We start from the raw sequence: 19,881 nt of genomic DNA, 5'->3' as shown, positions 1-19,881 counted from the left end.
TTATAAACCTAATAAAATAAGATCAGGGTAATGTTAGATTAAATCAATTTGAACAGATTATTTTCCCCAAACATCGGTTCCACTTACAAACTTAATTAAATTCCCTTAAACATTTTAAAGTCTATTTATATATATAATATATTTAATTTTATTAAGTGCTTTTCAAATGTCTGACAAGACAAATTTATGACCTAGCGAGCAAAACCTTTCTGAGCACTTAGATAACTCTTGTACATTCAATAAATTAAATTTGTAAACATAGTTATCTTTTTGTTCTCTTAAATATTTCAGTACTGGTTAAATATTTCTTCAAGTTTTCTTTTGCTTTTCAACTTAAAATTACAAGTCAGAAACCAATTACACCTTTCACGCTGAAGTCACAAATCTAATCCATCGGATTTTCTCATCCGCCATATTTTCTATCCCTTTCCAGAGCACCTGCAGATGGTCTGAGGGATTATAAAACTGATTCCCAAAGTGAATAGAAAACTGTTGTCTCTGGCTTTGATTTTCTTCTTGATCTCTATTCCATTCCAATCTTTTCTAGGGTTGAAAAAACATTTACCCAATTACCAGGAGCAATTGTACCCTCTTGCCTGGGTCCAGACTATTCTGGACCAGCCATTCCTGACCACAGAGCTGGTATTTAAAGCAGGGTACAGACCTGTGAGCTCCATGCTCCATGAGTCACAGATGATCACGTTGGACTCTTTCTATAACATTTGTGAAGATGGAGTTTTGCATCCCCCTTTTGGGTTACATTTAACAAATTTATTTTCTGCAGATTCATTTCTCTATTCTTTACTTGGCTCCTCTTGTCTGGTATTTTGGAGCCTTCTCTTGCCTGAGTCTGGTCACCCCTTAAGAGATATTTTCATTTCTTATATTCTGGCTCTTCCAAAAGAGCATTATACTGTTGCTAGTAGCAGGCTGGCAGATGTGGGCACATGTGGGAGCAGGCCTTGATTGCTCCCTCTGGCTATAACCTCAGGGGCAGAAAATAGATGCTTAGGGCAAATGAGCCAGTGTACGTACGTTCTGGAGGAGCAAGGAGAAACGAGAGTCAGCAGCCCTCACCCCGTTTCATCGCCCCTCCCGCCGTTGCCATGGAAGGGATGTAACATTTGTGCTCACCCCGCAGGAGGCTGGCGCTCTAAACATGCCTCTTGACATCCCCATCCCACAAGGGTTTATGAGCTTAGGGTATGGCCTCACTCAGATTTGGATTTGAAACTTGCCTCCACACCTTAAAAAAAGCATGACTATCAGGAAAGTTATCCAACCTCTCTGATCCTGTTTTCTCAACTTTAAACATATGGGATTATTGTCATAATTAGTTGAAATTATGTACATACAGCCGACAGCACTGCGCCTGGCACACAGTTAATGATAATCACCAACTTCTTGATTCATTTTTATCATCCATACCTATTTTGCTCAGTGGGCTTTAATCCGGCACCTACCACAGGGCTTGGCACCAAGACTTGGTGACTGAATGACTTCCAATGGAGCACTGGTGTTATGTCAATGCAATGATAATTGTTTTGCATAATGTATGTTTATGCCGTTGGACATAAGGGTCAAGCCACTGTCATGTACTAAGGAGTGAGGTCATACCTAAAGGGCAAGATAATTCATTGTGTCATCCACGGGGCAAGAGGCCTGGATCCCAGAACTGGGTGGGAGAAGTGTAGGGGAGGAACAGAATGGGGTTCTTTCTTCCTCTTGGACGTGCCCACTGTCAAGATGATTAGGGAGAGGCTCTGAGAAGGCTGTCTACACCATATCCTCCGTGTGGCCACTTTCTCTCTGATGCCCAGCCTTCTGATTCTAATTGCCATCTGAGATAGCTATTCTTTACTCCCTCAAAGGGCTGGGACCTCTTCTTTCTCTTGGTTTTTAACCTGTGACCAGAGCTTCTCAACTTCATCACTATTGGCTTTTGGGACTGGATAATTCTTTGTTGCAGGGGGGCTATTGTGGACACTGTAGTAGAATTAGCAATATCATACTGTAGGTACTGAAAACAGGGAGAGATCCAATGCTCTACTCACTGGATATCAATAGCATCTCCCCAGTTGTGACAATAAAAATGTCTCCAGACATTGCCAAATGTCCTCTGGGGAAGGGCCTGTTTGAGAGCCACTGAGCTAGACTGTTACTTATGTTTTTTTGTACTTACTTCCCTCGTTTGCCCTTTGGCATTTTGTAAAGTCTTCGAGAAAATTCTGTCCTATCTCAGCTGTGCTAAGGGGTAAGGAAATGTTTGTTGGATATGCACAACACAGGTTCTTTTAAAAAATATTTTATTTATTTATTTGAGAAAGAGAAAGAGAGAGGGAGAGCACAGAGGGAAAGTGAGAGGGAGAAGCAGACCCCGCTGAGCAAAGAGCCCGATTCAGGGCTCGATCCCAGGACCCCGGGATCATGACCTGAGCTGAAGGCAGACACCTAACCAACTGAGCCACCCAGGTGCCCCATAACACAGGTTCTTAAAGGAGGAGTAAGCAGACCTTGGAAGCTACTGGGATTGAAGGTGGCAGTAGAAATCGAAGCGAAAGAATTGTAAGGGGAAATGGAACTCTGTGCTGTCCCACCTGGAGAGTCAAAGATTCAAACTTCAAATGTTCAACAACTTAAGAAGCAATGGTGGTCTTGCTTATGTTGTTCTTCCCGTTAGAGCTGAGTTTTATAGTTTTTAACTGGAGAGGGAAAATACAAAGGGTAAAAGTTTAACATGGCTGAAAGCCCAAGAAATAAATTTGCAAAGCGTTTTATGGTCTTTCCAACTCTATCAGAAATTAAGAGGGAATGACGGTGCCGTTTCCTGATGGCCAAGCATCTGGAAATGTTTTTCCCTTGTTTTCATGGGCACCATGGCTGACTCACAAGGGATTCTCCCTCTTGGCATCTCTTACATGGAGTGCTAGTTGCAACTTGTTGGCACAGGTAAGATTTACGGATCTTTTAATTCCCCCCAGTTTCTTTTCCTTGTCCTTTGAAGTGTTCTGCCCAGACCCCAAAATGCAAGCCAATGGAGCACAATGGAGTGTCTTTCAAAGCAGGTGCAAAGTGTAGAAAAGCTTTCAATACAGGTGTCTCTGGACAAATGACAACTCAATCAGTATATGTCCTAGGGCTAATTTGCATTTTTAAACTCGAGATATTGTGGAATAAGTAGGGGTATTGCTAGGGGACAGTTTGCATGTTAGGTTGAGTCCAAGAAACATTATTAAATGATGGATGCCAGGGATTGGACTAGATGTGGGGGAGGGGCAGGGAGACTCAGTCCGGCAAGATGGCTGTCAGGAACATACTCGCTTTTAAAAAATTTTTTATTGTTATGTTAATCACCATACATTACATCATTAGTTTTTGATGTAGTGTTCCATGATTCATTGTTTGTGCATAACACCCAGTGCTCCACGCAGAACGTGCCCTCTTTAATACCCATCACCAGGCTAACCCATCCCCCCACCCCCCTCCCCTCTAGAACCCTCAGTTTGTTTTTCAGAGTCCATGTCTCTCATGGTTCGTCTCCCCCTCCGACTTACCCCTCTTCATTCTTCCCCTCCTGCTATCTTCTTCTTTTTTTTTTCTTAACATATATTGCATTATTTGTTTCAGAGGTACAGATCTGTGATTCAACAGTCTTGCACAATTCACAGCGCTCACCATAGCACATACCCTCCCCAATGTCTATCACCCAGCCACCCCATCCCTCCCACCCCCCACCACTCCAGCAACCCTCAGTTTGTTTCCTGAGATTAAGAATTCCTCATATCAGTGAGGTCATATGATACATGTCTTTCTCTGATTGACTTATTTCACTCAGCCTAACACCTTCCAGTTCCATCCATGTCGTTGCAAATGGCAAGATCTCATTCCTTTTGATGGCTGCATAATATTCCATTGTGTATAAATACCACATCTTCTCTATCCATTCATCTGTCGATGCACATCTTGGCTCTTTCCACAGTTTGGCTCTTGTGGACATTGCTGCTATAAACATCGGGGTGCATGTACCCCTTTGGATCCCTACATTTGTATCTTTGGGGTAAATACCCAGTAGTGCAATTGCTGGATCATGTGGTAGCTCTATTTTCAACTTTTTGAGGAACCTCCATACTGTTTTCCAGAGGGGCTGCACCAGCTTGCATTCCCACCAACAGTGTAGGAGGGAGGAACATACTCGTTTTGTAAGGGAGTGAAGTCAAGCTTGAATGTAACTATGATTAACACCCTGTAGATGGCCAAAGGCCATGGGAAAGAAGAGGAGGGAGAGCCCATTTCTGGTCCAGAAGGACATGGGATGGCCTCATGAATGAGAAAGATTTTGAGCTGAGTGCTGAAGCCGTGTATTATTTTGATGGATGGAGATGGCTGGTGGCAATAGGGCACAGTACTAGGGAGGAATGGAATACTACGAGCCAAGGTAGGACGGGAAAGGTGGGAAGAATGGGAAAAGCTCTATTCCAGTTAAGGGGATTTTCGGCATCAGGGAGCAACATGGGGAAAACCTCTGGGGCCAGAGGAATCCCCAAAGATCAGGCTAGGCTTTTTTTGCTGTGAAAAGGCAAATGTTATGATCTTTTAGAGAGAATTTGTGGGGAGGGGAGGTAGCTAGAAGGAATTGTCCTTGGTCTCTTTTCTCCAGGGGTAGCTGCTCACCCAGGGGACCATCCCATCCCAGCTACAGCTGGAGGGCATGCTGCCTGTATACACACCAACTATCTCTCCAAGCCCACACAAGAAGGTCAGACATAACTGTGGTTGCCTCTGGGGCAGGGAAATGAAGGACAGGCATGGGAAAGAGAATTACCTTCCATCGTATGCCCTTTTGTATCTTTAAAAATATCTTTTTATTGAAGTCTAATTAACATACAGTGTTATATTAGTTTCAGATGTATAGTATGATGATTCAACAATTCTACACATTACCTTTTTGTATCTTTTACATTCATTATGATATGCTTGTATTTTCTGTTTGAAATAGCACATATTAAAAATTAAAGAACCACAAGCTCGTATTCAAAAGTTTGCAAAGCCTGTGATTCTACTTCTGTTAATATTTTGAGCATTTCCCTCTGGTCTTTGCTTACACATGCACATATTTGATGAAGTTGGGATTATATTTTGTAAACTGTATGTTCTTTGACATTTATGATAACTTTATGAGCATCTTCCCATATTACTCTCTATCCTCTCAAAAATATTTTTTCCATTGGGAGGTATATCATAATTTAATCATTTCTAATGTTGAACTTTTGGCTTGTACCCAATATTTTGGACATTGTCGAAATAGCCACCTTATTAATAGAAGCCCTTTTGCTAATCTTCTGTGCTGGTCAGCTCTTGTATGACTCACCACTGGAAATACAAATGAGCTCTTCCTTATCTGACTGAAGTGTAAAAGTGAGAAAAGAAGTTATACCTATACAAATTTTTGTATTCTTAAAGATCCACTTAACAGATCACTAAGTACCTCAGTTAAAAATAGATATGTGAATGGATCTCTACAGACTTTAAGGATGGTTTCTCCAGTAGAAAGAAAAGTCTCCCTAATTTTAGTTTGAATTATTAGCATTACAATCGGCTAAATAATTCCTGCTGTTTAGGGCTTTGATAAAGGGGAGGGTGGGGAAGGCCTTAACAGGGTGGAGAGAGACCTCTTTGCCTGGATATTAAATTTCTTATTGTCAAGGATAGTTACATAAAAAGTACAGCTTTATTGAGATATAATTTACATGCCATAAAATCCATCCTCTTAAAATGTACAATTCAGTGAGGTTTTTTGTTTTGTTTTGTTTTGGCATAGTCACAAAATGACACAACCAACACTACTCATTCCAGAACATTTTCACGACTCCAAAAAGAAATCCCATACCCATTAGCAATTACTCCCTACTTCCTCCCCCTCTCCCCAACTGCTAATCTACTTTCTGTCTCTGGGGATTTGCCTAAACTGGACATTTCATATACACAAAATCAATAATATGTGGCCTTTTGTGACTTGCTTCTTCCATTTAGTATAATGTTTCCAAGGTTCATTCATGCTAAAGCATATATTAGGAAAGCACTCAAAAAAACCCCACATCTTTCTTATTTAAAGAAGAAAAATTCTTCTAATTAGTTTCTGACAGGTATAATACTGCATTCTTACCAGAAGCTCTTCTCCTTTCCTTTCCTTTCCCTTCCCTTCCTCTCTCTCTCTCTTCCTCCCTCTCTCTCTCTATCCCCCTTTCCCTCTCTCCCTCTTTTTTCTTATGGCAAATAACCATCTGCCTGCTCAAAGCTCTTCAGGTCTTCTTAGCACATCTTAATGATCACATCCTTCACCACTTTCCCCTTTTCTGCTCCAGTCCCCATTCCTTGCAGGTTAATTTAAAAAAACAAAAAGGAACAATCTCTCTCTCTCTCTCTCTTTTTTTTTTTTTTAGCACACGGCTTCCTCATCTGTATCTGCTGACTGATCATAGGAAAACTTACCTTATTCTGGGAGTGATGGTGGAGGACCTCCCATCTGGACAATGTTCTAAGAAGGGCAGACAAATGCTTTTTGTGCAGAAAGCCAGAATTTTCTTAAATAACCTAGAAACATGCATCTGCTCAGTGCATGACACCGTATAAGATGCTCTGTGGAGTATAAAGATGAGAAAATTGAAGACCTGCTCTAGGTAGCTTATATTCTACAAAGAGATCTACAACACTCTTGATGATAATTCTTCATAGCTGTTCATTGGACTACACTCCTAGATAATAAACTCCTTAAAGGCTGGAACATGTTCTGTTACCCTTCCCAACACCTACCATGCTTTCACAAAGTCGGTCTTATTTTTGTTGGGATGCCCTAAAGGAAATGTAGATAAAGTGCTGAGAAAAGTCAGATGAGGGATGGGTTACTTCTGGCTGGCGAGGTCCCAGAAGCTTTCATGGGGCAAACGGTTTCTACGGCAGGCAGTGAAGAATGAGCAGGATTCTAGCCTGTGGACTTGGAAAGAGAATTCTAGGAAATGAGGAAGTGTAGATGAAACAGTGGGAGGCATAGAAAGGATACCAGGAGTAAAGTCGACGTTGAAATAGAAAAGGAGGAAGTGGAGCAGATCACAGCAGATGGCCTAAACTTGCAAGTAAGGAAAGAAGCAAGAGTATATTCAAAGGAGGAAAGAAATGGTGGTGGAATTGGGTCCAGAGAAGTGTGGAAACGTTTGGCTGTAGGATATGGGTTGGCGACTCAAATAGACATTAAGACATGATATCTTGAGGTGCTAGTGGGCCACACAAGTGGAGAGATCTACAAATATTGGGCCGCAAGTCTACAAATATTAGATCTACAAATATTAGTTGAATTAAGAAATTCAACCAATTTCTAAACATGTTGGTGCACATATTTTACATTTTAATAATTTGTATTATATTAAAAATCACAATGTAGTATACATTCCTTATTCATCATCTAGTCCACAAATATTATTAAGCACTGTTTTAGATTCTGGGGGCACAGCAGTGAGCAAGATAGACAAGCTTCCTGCCTTTTTGAACATTTACCTTCTAGTAGGAGAGACAGACAAAAAACAATGAAAAAACGGAAGTAACAGAAGTCTAATATTAGCAGAAACAAGTGTAGTTAAACATCATTAATTCAAAACCATTTATTCAAAATAATACACGTTAACAATGGCCTGTTTTCTAACTAACTAATCAATAACTGTTTTCTAATACAAATATTAGAAAATCCAAACAGTTCAATCAAAGCCTATTTTCTCTAGTGCTTCATACATCCGATTAATAAGGTTTTTTTTTAAAGATTTTATTTATTTATTTGAGAGAGAGAGAATGAGAGATAGAGAGCACAAGAGGGGAGAGGGTCAGAGGGAGAAGCAGGCTCCCTGCCGAGCAGGGAGCCCGATGTGGGACTTGATCCCAGGACTCCAGGATCATGACCTGAGCCGAAGGCAGTCGCTTAACCAACTGAGCCACCCAGGCACCCCCGATTAATAAGGTTTTATTGTAGGGAGGCAGGAAGTTATTCAGCACAACATGAAAGGCAGTTTGAAAATGTTGGGGACACAGCTACACAAGTCTATTTATAATTAATTTCCAGAGAATCATGCTAAGAGTCATAAAGTCTTGGCAATGCTAGATAACACTGTGATTTTTCCCTCTTAGAGGTGTTTATGTGCATATTTAGATGCATCAGACGCAGATACATAAGACATCGCTCCTACTTTCAAAAGAGCTCCCAGTCTAGAGGAAGAACCCAGTAGAAACCCAGCAAAATCTGCTGTATAACACTGGTTCCAGGTACAACCCCAGCCCTCACGGTAAGGCTCGGCACTCGGTAAATGTCACAAATGACTACTGAACTGTCTTGAAGAACGGGGATTGGGGGGTCCTGCTCATGTAGAAAGCACTGCATTAACAAAGGTGAAGAGGAAGTAGGTATAGAGGGAAGGAACTAATGTTTATTGCATTCTTAACATTTGGCCTGCAGTAGATACTCTATAAATATTTGTTCAGTGAATAGGCATCCTCGTTAGAAAATCATTATAGCCATTTGTAGATAAAGAAACTGAGACACGGACAGATTTAAATAATATTTCAAAAGTCACTTAACCAGAAGTGGTGGAGTTAGATATGGACCCCAGGCTGTCTACAGAGCAGGCTTATCTTCTCCGCTGCTGTGTGACTAGAGGGCCCACGTGTGGCTGACATAAAAGGTGTCCCTCAGAGCCAGAGAGGGGACCGGACTGCAGCAGTCTCTAAACGGACATCCTAAGGCACATACACAGTCTTCAGTGACAAGCCACCCGAGATGTTCAAGTAGGAGAGTGATGCCAGCAGTCTTTATTTCAGGGAGTTGGGTGCGACAGGGTGGCCGGTGGGGGGCGGGGGCTGTGGCAGAGAAAGTAACCTGACAAAGTGAGGAAGCACGGTTGCAAGGCTGATGAGAAGGAATATGAGCCTGAGCAGGGGCTGGGGCAGTGGAAAGGGGGACCACACTGGATGAGACCTGGAGATGCATGGTGGGGGGGGGCAGCCATCAGTGCTCACTGGCAGATGGATTTGAGAGAAAGGAAGGGATGCAGGATGGGGCTGGGACTTCTAGCTTGGGTGGAGGACGATGCCATTAGCTGAAACAGGGGCTATAAGAAAAGGAATGCAGCTGGTGGGCAGAAGATAACGTTTGGGCCCTTCCAGTGGACACTCCAAAGAGATGTATGATGGACAGCAGGAAGTAAGAGATGAGAGCCAAGGAGAGCTGCGGAACCAGAAAGGGCTAGAAACCTCCAGCCTGGGGACGCCTGGGCGGATCAGCCCGAGAAGCGTCTGCCTTTGGCTCAGGTCGTGATCCGGGGTCCTGGGATGGAGACCCCCCACCCCCCACCCCCGCTTAGCGGGAAGTCGGCTTCTCCCTGCCCCTCTCTCCCTGCTCATGCACTCTCTCTTGCTCTCACTCTCTCTCAAATAAATAAGTAAAATCTTAAAAAAAAAAAAAGAAAGAAAGAAAGAAAGAAAAGAAACCTCCAGTCTGTACGAGGCCGTTGGGGTCAGAAGGGTGACAGGGTCAGGGAGAGAGGGAGAGAAAAGCGAAGAGAAGGCAGAGGGGTCGGAGTCGGCGAACAAGGCTCAGCAGCGAGGGGCGGGGCTGCGGAAGGAGGCCCCGGGGGAGAAGGGTGGCACAAGCCAAGGGAAGAGCCAGGTCCTGGTTTGGGCTGACAGAATGTTCTTGATGATCCTGGTGATTTCAGCTTCCCAGGAACGGGTGGGGCCAGGAGCGGATGGGGCAAAGCCCGGGATGTGAGCACAGCCTATTGTATCTGAGGCTCGCAGCTAGGAAAGGAGGGACTCGGGACAGGGGAGTACGGCGGAGGGAGAAAGCTCAGGGGGACCATGTGTGCATCGCGGGGCTGGCCGCTTTCTGAACGTGGAGGGGGGAATCAGACTGAGCAGTAGCATCCTTTTTATCAGTGTTAAAAGATGGGAATATCGCAATATTAGTGTTCTCGGGGGATGTCCTACTGATTTGTTTTACAATGATGCTCTCTTTGGAAGGGATAAACATAGGACTGGGTTTATAGCAAAGGCAGTAGCAGGTGGCTTAAGTGCCTCAATTCGTGAACCAGAATGTCCTAGGCTCAAAGCCCAGGTCTGCCACGTACTGTGTGGCATAAGGTAAGTTATTTAACCTCTCGGTGGCCCAGTTTCCTCATCTGAAAACAAGAGTAATGACAGGACCACTTTATACACTTGATAGGATTGTTATGAGCATTATTGAAACCGATGAAAGGACACGAATGACTCGGAACAATGCTGGTGCAGAGCCAGCCCCATGGAAGCCTTTAGCTGCTACTGTTAATTGTTATGCCAAGGATCTTGGGCATCAGCCCCGGAAAGAACCCTGGTAAGAACCCTGGATTTTAACTGACCACGATCTTTCCACCTACCACCAGCCTATGTTGCTGCTAGGATTGCTTGCTTTGGCTGTTCTTTCTCAACATGAAATGCTTTTAATTTTGCATGTAACAGACCCTATAAATTAATATTTGCTCTTCCAGATTAAAAGAGGCTGTTCTTTTTTTTTTAAGATTTTTTTATTTACTAATTTGAGAGAGAGAGCATGAGTGAGAGCACGAGCAGGGGGAGGGGCAGAGGGAGAGGGAGAAGCACTCCCGGCGGAGCAGGGAGGTGGAGGCTATGCGGAGCTCAGGACTCTATTCCAGGACCCAGGGACCATGACCTGAGCCAAAGGCAGACGCTTAACTGACTGAGCCACCCAGGTACCCCAAAAGAGGCTGTTTTTTTTTAAAGATTTTATTTATTTGAGAGAGAGAGAATGAGAGATAGAGAGCACGAGAGGGAAGAGGGTCAGAGGGAGAAGCAGACTCCCCGCTGAGCAGGGAGCCCGATGTGGGACTCGATCCTGGGCCTCCAGGATCATGACCTGAGCCGAAGGCAGTCGCTTAACCAACTGAACCACCCAGGCGCCCCAAAGAGGCTGTTTTTAAGTGGAAAAACAACAGCCTTTCTGCAGGGTAATGAGGACAAAGACACCTTTTAGGAGAAACTGGTTTTGGTATAGTAAAACTCTGAAGTGCGTTGCTCATAATGGTAAAATGAAATAAGTATAATATGGGGGCGTTCTCCATGTTAGTAAATATATTACTGTTTGGGGGAGCTATATATATGCTTCATATCTTTCTTAAAACATTCTTCTTCTAAAACACTCCAAAGCACCAAAGTAAAAACATCTGGTACCAGGCAGTATGCAAAAAATAGCCTTTTATCTTGCAGCGATTTTTTTTTGGTGGTGGTGGTGGCTGGTTGGTTTTTTAAAAATTTTTTTATTGTTATGTTAATCACCATACATTACATCATTAGTTTTTGATGTAGTGTTCCATGATTCATTGTTTGTGCATAACACCCAGTGCTCCACGCAGAACGCGCCCTTCTTAATACCCATCACCAGGCTAACCCAACCCCCCACCCCCATCCCCTCTAGAACCCTCAGTTTGTTTTTCAGAGTCCATAGTCTCTCATGGTTTGTCTCCCCCTCCGACTTACCCCCCTTCATTCTTCCCCTCCTGCTATCTTCTTCTTTTTCTTTTTTCTTAACATATGTTGCGTTATTTGTTTCAGAAGTACAGATCTGTGATTCAACAGTCTTGCACAATTCACAGCCCTCACCATAGCACATACCCTCCCCAATGACTATCACCCAGCCACCCCATCCCTCCCACCCCCCACCACTCCAGCAACCCTCAGTGTGTTTCCTGAGATTAAGAATTCCTCACATCAGTGAGGTCATATGATACATGTCTTTCTCTGATTGACTTATTTCACTCAGCCTAACACCCTCCGGTTCCATCCACGTTGTTGCAAATGGCAAGATCTCATTCCTTTTGATGGCTGCATAATATCCCGTTGTGTATATATACCACATCTTCTTTATCCATTCATCTGTCGATGGACATCTTGGCCCTTTCCTCTTGCAGCGTTTTCTGAGGGCAGCTGGGGTTATTATTTGGAATTGCTCTCTCTCACTGCTACCTGCTGGCAAGGTGCCAGATGACTTACAGTCCGTGACCACACTGGTTGGCTTCTGAGTGCTCCCCAAAGGTTGCAAAAAGATGCCCTCATTTCTTCCTATTAAGAAAAAACATTTTAATTTACATCCAGGGCCAGGTCCTGGTTTCATGAGCTGTAGCTTATTCAATATGAACAACATTCTTTAACACTCTTTCAAATAGGGCTGTCACTTCATTAAAAAATGATTTTGGGGGCACCTGGGTGTCTCAGTCGGTTAAGCCTCTGCCTTTGGCTCAGGTCGTGATCTCAGGGTTCTGGGATCGAGTGCCGCATCAGGCTCCTTGCTCAGCGGGGAGCCTGCTTCTCCCTCTGTCTGCCTCCCCCTGCATATACTCTCTCTCACTCTCTCTCTCTCCCTCTCTCTCCCTGTCAAATAAATAAAATCATTTAAAAAATGATTTTGTAATACTTCCTCAGTGAGAATAGAAAGATAATTCAGCTTTTACTCGATCATGGTTCATCAAAGTTTGTTTACTCTTGATAGTTGAGAAGAATTTTCCTCAGCTTCACAATTCATTTGCAACGTCATGTACGTACTGAGGTTTGTGGTCAAATCTGGGGAAGTCTCTCGTTCTTGTACCAGCGGTAAGATTTCAGGACATTTTCTAGCTTCCTTGTACAGTACAGTGTCTAGTCTGGAGTACTGTTTGAAGGGACAGCACTTATTAATCATTTTGGCTCTGTGAGCCCCTTGTTAGGGGTATACTAAGGGGTATACTATGATATACCTTATCATTTTAGATGGCACTATTTCACATCAAGTGAGCAAGAAATTTAAATATTTTTCCAGTTAAATATATTTTTCTCCTCTTCATTATTGGAATTATCAAACAGCCCAAAAACCTATTTATTACTTCTATCTGAAATGTATCTCTTCCTCTTGATGAATTACTGCTTTTGGTATGATCTGAAATTTTTATCACAAGTTGCTTCTCCATGTCAGACTAATTTCTTTTGATTTCATTCTTCATAGTAACCGCTTTTGTTTCATATTCTACTAACTTTTTATCCTAATTTTCTTTCAAAAGGGTAACTATGTGAGGTGATGGATGTGTTAAAGTAACTTTATTTTGGGGGGTGATCATTTCACAATATATACATATATCATATCCTCACATTGTACACCTTAAATTTATACAATTTCATTTGTCAATTACATTTCAGTAACACTGGACGATGTTTTCCTTTCGGTTCTTTAATAAATAAATAAGTCGTCGAATGATATCTCATTTTGCTGAAACTTTCCAAAACACTTTCCAAATTGCAGGTAACATGACACATTTTCCACTCAATTTCTCCTTAGCAGGATCCCAAAACTTCGTTCAGATGCTCTAATGCCCTTGGCAGGTGGGACATGTGACAGACAGGAAGTTGGAGTGGAAAGGGACAGCTGTCTGCACCAATTGTGGTTAAAATAGTTTACTTTTGGAAAATTGTATGTAAATGTATGCCCATGCGAGCACCTTGCTGGGGCCCCTTGCAGGGGGCATTAGGTCCACTGGAAATCTCCACACCTTACCTTAATTACTTCTGTTCCCAGGAAGTGCCGCGGGTCTGGGACAACTTTGCATTACTTACTGATTCTGTTCTGCAGTTCCTCTCTGTGCAGAAAACTGCTTTAATTTAAATTGGGTGGATAGAAAGTCAATCTAAAATAGAGAAAATTCAGAACTAGGAGATTAGGAGATATTAGAATTAGGAGATATTTTTATTTTATTTATTTATTTATTTATTTATTTATTTATTTATTTATTTAAAGATTTTATTTATTTATTTGAGAGAGAGAATGAGAGCTAGAGAGCACGAGAGGGAAGAGGGTCAGAGGAAGAAGCAGACTCCCCGCTGAGCAGGGAGCCCGATGTGGGACTCAATCCTGGGACTCCAGGATCATGACCTGAGCTGAAGGCAGTCGCTTAACCAACTGAGCCACCCAGGTGCCCTAGGAGATATTTTTAAATATACTTTTTACAGTGTAAGCTAGAAAACAAGAGACTGGTCTTGTTCTGTCCCTGAAACAAATTGAGCTTGATTCATCGGTAAAGTGAGTTTACTCGTCTGTAAGTGAGAGTATTGGGGTGTCCGCTGAACTAAATAACTAGATGATTTTTATGATCTTTTTTTGACTCAAAACCTCTGTAAACTTGACGTACATAAATACACACACTGGGTTGTTTCTAAGAAGAGAGCAAATCAGACCTTTTTCTAAAAAATGAACTTGCAGTAATTAGGGAGATTATTTCTTATTTGTGTGCTACTAGGCTTGAACACTTTGATTATAATAAACAGTCTAGGGGCGCCTGGGTGGCTCAGTCCTTGAGCATCTGCCTTCGGCTCAGGTCATGATCCCAGGGTCCTGGGATCGAGCCCCGCATTGGGCTCCCTGCTCGGCAGGAAGCCTGCTTCTCCCTCTCCCACTCCTCCTGCTTGTGTTCCCTCTCTCACTGTGTCTCTCTCTGTCAAATAAATAAATAAAATCCTAAGGAAAAAAACTGGTCTAAATATTTGCTTTAGTCACGATCTTATATATTATTAATTGACCTAGAATCCCACATTCTTCTGTTATAGTACATAATATACTTACAGCCCAGTTCCACAGTGATTACCACTGATTTAATATTGTCCAATGAATATTGTATGTATATATGTATATAGTACTAGGCAAACATTGTTATGTCATCAGGCTTTTTTTTATTGTTGAAAAATATGCCACCTTCTAGGGGAAAATATTGTTTTAAAAATAACTTAAATAGAAGATAAAAGTCTTTTTGCTTTAATCTGATTTGCATTCCTAAATTTTATTGTCTCTTAGAGAAGATTGATGCTATTTCCACCATGGCTAGCCAGTTTGCAAAATCTTTAGATCTGAAAGCAAGTGTTGAGGCTCAAAGTGTTGGGTCCCTGGTTTATTCTCTCCTAGAAGGCCCTGGGCTCATTGTGCAAACTCATTTCATCTCTTTCCAGCAACCTGCTTTGCACTCTAGAAATCCCTGGGAAGAACGATGCCGAGATTCCTTCTGATGCGACCTTTGCCCTCCTCTAATGCCTCCTGGACAATGTATGTCATAACTAAGACAGGCTGATGAGATGATTTTTCCCAGGACAAGAAGGTGCACTGCAGCTTCCATCACCAGACAGAGGATCAGCTAGAATAACTGAGCACGTCTGTTCAATGGGCCTCTTATTTCAAGTTGACCTTAGTAAGTACCCCGTGACATAGACAATCCAATGCACACATGGTTCAGAATGCCACATATTGGGGGAGGGACTTCTTGGCCCCTAAGGACCCCCAATAGGTAACACAGCATGCCACCTTGCTCAAGTCTCCCCAAGGTGCTACTGATTTGGAAAGGAATTCTTAGCATATGATGCTCAGTCCTTCCTCCTGCCCTTCCCTCTGGAATCAACCTGCAGAAAGCGGATGCTCTGTTCTGCAATTGGCCACCCAATAAAGGATCTGCCTGGTGGGTTGAGACCTGTGGTTTTCTAGGGTGCTGGTAGCTGTGTGGGCGAGTCTGCCTACTTCTTGAGTTGTTATTAGGACATCCATTGTTGCTGCATATATAAACCACATGCTCCTATTCAGCTTTTTCCAGTAATTAAGCTGCTAGTTTTTTATTCTTCATCTGCTTGCTTCCTTTGTATTTCTCAGTTGGTTCAGGTATTGGGTGGGGAAGAACGGTGTTGTTTATTAATTCCTTCAAGCTGCGACGCTGTGTGCCAAGACACAGGGAACTACATTAATCAAGACAGAGTTCCTTCCCAGTGTGAGTGGACAATCTAGCAACTATGAAGATAGAGAAATTACGAATTCACCTGGGTCACATATTGCCAAACTGGGCAATTCCAACTCTTTTCCCCTTCATCCACCAGCACAAGCTGGGATTCCACCTCTGGATGAGCCATCACACAGGACTACTCCTGGCCCTAACTGCATGTGATGAAGCTAATGGCGTGGGCAGTATTGCAAAATGTGTTCTGTGTGTGTCTGAATGGGAGAGAATAGACAATGAGATGAGAGAAGACGAGACGGAAGCTAGCTGGAACTATTTCAAGCTGATTCTGGTGCTGAACTCGTTTTAACTTGCCAAGCAGTGGAGTACATTATCACATCTGCCCGGTCCTTTTCCCATAAGTTAGTAAGCTTCCTTTGAGCGTGTGTTAAGTGACAGGTACATTTCTCATGCTTTGTCTTTGGGTTCAAGGTTTCTTCAGTAGACTGTGCTGGCGTGCTTGGTGAAACATCTGTTTTAGATCAACTGCTCACTCCCTGAACTCCATACACAACTTCGCTTTTCCTGACTGTCCCTTTTCTAGATGTCACTCCATTGATCTGGAATGGATTTCTCCCAATCCCTGCCTTTTGTAACCCTTTCCATACCTCCAAGCCCATCTGCCTTGGTCACCTTAGTGGTGTGAGATTTTGCTCTATGTATGAAGGACCCTTTCTTTACTTAAATGTTTCCTTAATAAGCTACCTGCTGAATTTCATTTTCTTCTTGAAGTTTCTCTAGTGGGGCCCCCGAATTGGTCTTTCATAGTTCTGTCATGTAGGAGTCTAGTAGAAAATGATTTCACAGACACAGCAGTGATCTCTTACACTTCTCACAAGACACACATATGGATATCTATTTGATTCATTTGTTCAAGTATTTTGTTTCAGCTCAAGTTATATACTCTGGGAGGGATGTTATTTTGCATCTTCTAAGATACCTATTTAACAACTGGGGTTCAATTAATGGCAGAAGAGAATGAACAAATCCCCTCCCCCCCTGCCAAATTCTGGAAGACGTGTCAAAGAAATCTACTATGAACCTTAAATGCTCTATCCTAAAACTTCATATGCATTTTGCATCCTTCTCTGTAGTATATTCACATTTATTTTAACATAAAAGCGTGATGCTTTTTGTGAAATGCTTACACTGAGTGACCATAGTGCTCTGAAAAGATGTGCAATAATGAACTGCCGAGTCTATGTATTTCTGATACGCTCCTGCTCACCCCTGTTCCATATTCCAGTTTGAGAAGCATGGCTAATAGATGTTTAATGAATACTTACTGGATGAATACATGATATCCAAATCTGGTAACACGAAAGAAATTCTTGTATTTAGGTAACTCCTTCCAGAAATTTATATATCGGGTCACAGTCTTCCGAGGGAGCTAACTTGAAGCATGGTATGTTTGATCCGTATCTCTTTCAAGTCAGACCAGTTAGTGCATGGATGCCATCATTTTTTATGTTCTATAATTACCCTCACTTTGTAGGTGGGAAAATGGAGGCTTAGGCATGTAAACGAGCACCACATTAGTCTATGTGTAAATAGACTGTAACAGCCATGGCTCCAAGGGCCCGCAGGTCTGCTCCCTCCCATGAGGGACAGTGGCATTTTCCACGCTGGGCTGTGATTACCTGAGCACTTTGGCTCCACCACTGGACCATGAGCTCCTCCCTTGCTGGGACTCTGTCTTGATGCCCTCTGTGCACTCATGGATCATGACAGCCCCACCCACACAGAGGGCTCCCAGGAAATGTTAAAATGAAGTAAGAATGTATAAATAGAAGAAAATGCTGAATGCTTCTTGATTTTCCAAGCCTGTCTTCTAAGTAAGTCTTTTTTGTAAACTGTGTTTCCATAGTGTTCTTGAATATAAGTCTAAATGAAAGAAAACCTGATGCTTATATTATAATATGAACTCAGTATTTCTCGAGACTTTCTAGTTCTATTTTTACTGTATCGAAAACGTTCACTCAAGCAGATCTTCTTTACTTTGGCCAACATGATTGATTTCCTTTTCACTCTTTGAGAAGCCCTCTTGGCCCATGCCACAGTAATTGTTTCTGTTGGTCTCTGAGAACAGGTACTTCCTGCTCTGTTGTTGCAGGAACACAACCTGCCTTATCTCCTGTGGGGATGATGGTTATCATCTTGATCACTACTCTTACAGGACTCTGAGTAGAAACTGGCTCCAGGTAGATATAACAAGAATCACTTGCTAACTATTTGAAATGCACAGATTGAAATTCTACAACTTACACTAGTTCTTTTTTTTTTTAAGATTTTATTTATTTATTTGTCAGAGAAAGAGAGGGAAAGAGACAGAGAGCGGAAGGCAGAGGCAGAAGCAGATTCCCCGCTGAGCAAGGAGCCCGAGGCGGGACTTGATCCCAGGACCCTGGGACCATGACCAGAGCTGTAGGCAGATGCTTAACCAACTGAGCCACCCAGGCATGCCACACTAGTTTTTTTTTTTAAGATTTTATTTATTTATTTGATAGAGAGTGTGAGGGGGGAGGGGCAGAGGAAGAGTAGAAAGAACCTGAAGCAGACTCTGCACTGAGCGCCGAGCAGGGCTCGATCTCACGACCCTGAGATCATGACTTGAGCTGAAACCAAGGGTCAGATTCTCAACCAACTGAGCCACCCAGGCGCCCCTATACTAGTTTTTAAAAGCAGATTTATTGAGATTTAGTTCACATACCATAAAATCCCCCTATTTAAAGTATATAAGTCCATGGCTTTTGGGGGATTCACAGAGTTGTGCAACCACCAACCCCCCTCCAATTCTGGAGCATTTCTCATCACCCCAAAAAGAAACTTTGTATCTTTTAACCATCACTCCCTAACCCCCACACCTGCCCCAACCATGTGCACAATGAGATAGCTCTGTTGCAATTATAAGAAGCTACTTTGTTTGAATATGAGCTGGTCAGGATTATTGTGTTTTCAAGTGACAGAAACCTGAATCAGACTGGCTTGGGCAAAAGGGAGGATTTATTGTCTAACAGGATCCATGGATGCATTGAACAAGCAAACTTTGGGCAGGGCAAACATGCAGCTGGATCTTAGAAACAAATGGAAAGAGGGACTTGAATACTGCCAAGACTCTTTTCCTCTCTGCTCTTCTTTTCATGTTGTCATTTGTCCCACTGCAAACCGTTTTCCTCCACGTGGTGGGAAACATGCAGCATTTCCCTGCCTTCCATTGCATGACATCCCCCACCAAGGAGGCTAAAAAGCCATCAACACGGACAAAGTTCCATTGGAACACAACAGGCCAATCTTCAAAAATCCTTATTGATTTGTGGGGTGGGTTTGCTTCTGGGTTATATGGCGATTTTGTACTTTGAACTGGGTATAATCTATAAAACAGAAGTGTGGGTCGGTGAGACCCAACATCTGGGTTACAAATTAAAGCTATAAAAGTAATAAAAATTAAGATGCATGTTTACTTCACACCATGTGCTTAAACTAATAACAGTCATGATGCAGAGGTATAGGTACAATAAAATCTGTGAGAGGTACCATAAAGGTAAGGTAAAAAACACGAATAAAATAAGGAAGGACTGTCAGTGCAATCGTATGATGGAGTTCATAGGAGAGGTAAGTGGAAGTAGTGTGTGCAACTTTTAGGAAACGTCCTTCTCTTTTCTTATTCTTGTTGGTTTGAATGAGGATATGAAGTCTGGTGCTGAAGCAGTTATCCTGAGTCATGAGGTGGAATCTGCCTGTTGAGGATGATGAGCAACAAGATAGAAAGAGCCTGGGTTCCTGATGACTGTAGAGCTGTCCTATCAACCCAGGATTACTGATGCCAACATTTACGTGAGATGGACAACACCTCAACTTGTTGACGTCACTGTTACTTTGGAGTTTGTATCATATTTGGTCAAAGCTTGGGATGAATAATTGCCATGACATGTTTTCTATTCTAATAATTTCTCAATCTCAATGGATCGTACTAGCAGGGTGGATAACAACATTTGCAGATAAAACCTCAAAAAACCCACTT

Source organism: Eumetopias jubatus, unplaced genomic scaffold (assembly GCF_037043125.1).
Source record: "Eumetopias jubatus isolate StellerSeaLion01/CBP00866 unplaced genomic scaffold, mEumJub1_p1.0 scaffold_2, whole genome shotgun sequence".
Taxonomy (NCBI): domain Eukaryota; kingdom Metazoa; phylum Chordata; class Mammalia; order Carnivora; family Otariidae; genus Eumetopias; species Eumetopias jubatus.
Note: the sequence above shows the minus strand (reverse complement) of the source record.